Genomic DNA, 2,402 nt, shown 5'->3' on the forward strand with positions numbered 1-2,402 from the left:
TTTACTCATAATGCAAATACTCCCAATAAAATATTCCCAAACTTTAATCTACCGCCAATAAAATGCTGTGCTGTTTATCCAGGGACTCCATGTGTGCAGTCCATGTGCATTTCTTCTTAGCCAGTGGACTGCATAAGCTTAACAAACATACCATCACCTCCCTTATAATGAAAGGGTTTTGCGTACCGAAAGACCAGTCCCAGGTTTCCGAAAGACCCGAGAGCAAGGAGAGGAAGCGGGAAACAAAAACGGCGGCTGCTGCCTTGGCTGCTAAAATGAGAAAGCAGTGACTTTGCAACTTTCTACAGCTCATGTTACACCGCCGCTATTCGATACGATGATGGCGCTCGTTATTCGCTCGCAAGGTCGAGCGGCTCCTATACATCAGACCTGGAGGCAGAGTGTCACGTCATGATCAGATATGCCTCTGTTGTGCAAGGGGAAAAGTGAGAGGGATCAGATTTCCTCCTTCTTTCCACTTTCCTGGAAGAATGTCTAAGCCCGGTAGTATTGCACCATTCACTTTCATTTTGATTCCTGGTAATGACTCTCAGCCACTGAGCACCATTTTGCATAAAATAATAACTGGAAAACTCCAAAGTGCAACATTACATCTTTTTGTCTTTAAATAGCCTACAACTATGTAAAAGACATGTGATCGCTTCTCCTTTATTTTTTTTCTTCCACAGGGCAGGGGAAGGCAGTAATGTGAAAAGAAGTGAAATGAAAATGTTTTATGACTCCTGGGACGCTTGTGCGTGCAGGAAGTCGTCGGCATGAGGTTGGGCTACAGAGCCTGAGACCCATTTATTTGGTCTATACAACGTTCCTCTTCACTGAATCATCCCCAGTGCTAAACATTCGAGCCGTCCATAAAACGGTGAATGATACAGAATGATACAATGGAGTGCTGGAGAGAGGAAACAGGAAAGTTGCAGGGCCTATTGATCATCATAGAGTAAGAAAGAGGTGAGTTGAAGAAAAGACTCTTTACGGTTTTGTGTATTACTGCAAAAAATTTGTGGTGGAGAAAGTTTTTTTGTGAGTGATTTCCTTTTCTGAGGTCCTCGGGAATCTTCTTTAACCTTCAAGGCATGCTATAAGTCTAGAAACGTGTGAGGTGAAGACTGGAGATGATGTTCTTGAAACATGGAAGAAACTCACACCTGAGTGTTATCCACTTGATTACAACACCTGACTCATTGGCTGAAAAGGTTTTCACATCCAACACCAATGTCTCGGAGCTCCGCCCCTTCTCCACTACGTAAGCATGAACTGATGCATGAAGTGTCCATTATTTCACGCTTGTGTTGTGTATTTATTTATGTATTCTGTTGAATAAGGGCATCATCTGGGTTCCGTGAACACACTACAGTACTATTTATACTACAAGATGGCGTAAGAATAGTGTATAAGTATGCGATTTGGGACACATCTATACTCGCTTATTTTTTCCGAAATGAAGATATATAATGTTGGATAATTTTACTTAATAAATAATTGTAAAGATCATATTTTTATATGTAATATGGAACATTTTAAAAGCTAGACAAACTTTTATTCACAGTAATTCACTTCAATTTCTCTCTTTTATTTAGAACATGAGATGAAAACCGGTCTAAACTAGATCGGCAGCCAGGGCTGTTTTCTGAGTAAACCAGTCCCAGAGAAACCTGGTCCAGTCTGCTTGACCCTACAGTTATTTTTGTTTGTAGCTTCTCTGGATATTTTCTAACATATCATTCATTCAGTTTATCCCGGTCAGGGTCACGGTGGATGCTGTAACATGGGATAATGAGGCAAGACTCTAGTATGGATGCTCGGTGTGAGCTTTAATAAGGGATATCCGGGAACCAGGGTGTACAAAGGGGCTCGGAGTGCATCGGTACATCTGAGGAGTAAATCAAATAAACAGGCAAAAGTAAGAAAAGCTCGAATAGAGGAAAACAAGGCTGGGAAAAGACTTTTGAAAGAGACATGAAGGAGACAAGCAGCAGTCACCACTCTGAGAACCACAATGGAGAAATTCTTCTGTTTTGAAAAATGTATTAAAATAAATCTATTTATGTAGTCCACATCCTATACGCTTCCATGTTAATCACCACAGTCTTCCTTTGTTCAACATGCACCATATCTGCTTCCACATAAACGAAAGTAAACACACCGACCCTACATTTTATCAGGTGCCATGGATCCCAGTCACTGCTGCACACATGCAGTCTAAATCTCATTAAGATACAGGACTATCTTGCAAAGAAAAGACAATCCAGGACAAAACCTAGCAAGATAGGACAAGGTGGGGTAAGATTAGACAGGGTAGGATGAGACCGGACAGGACAATGCAGGACGTGCCAAACAGGAAGGGATGGCACATGACAGGACAAGACTAGAAAGGATTGAAT

General features: G+C 41.5%; 1 long non-coding RNA gene across 1 annotated transcript; it reads left to right on the forward strand.

Moving 5' to 3' along the window:
- The first annotated feature begins 565 nt into the window (after nt 1-565).
- On the forward strand, nt 566-2,402 carry LOC131371155 (uncharacterized). The gene is made up of 3 exons (XR_009207502.1): nt 566-969; nt 1,093-1,264; nt 1,599-2,402. It is a non-coding gene; the product is annotated as an uncharacterized LOC131371155 (long non-coding RNA).

Source organism: Hemibagrus wyckioides, linkage group LG20 (genome assembly GCF_019097595.1).
Source record: "Hemibagrus wyckioides isolate EC202008001 linkage group LG20, SWU_Hwy_1.0, whole genome shotgun sequence".
Taxonomy (NCBI): domain Eukaryota; kingdom Metazoa; phylum Chordata; class Actinopteri; order Siluriformes; family Bagridae; genus Hemibagrus; species Hemibagrus wyckioides.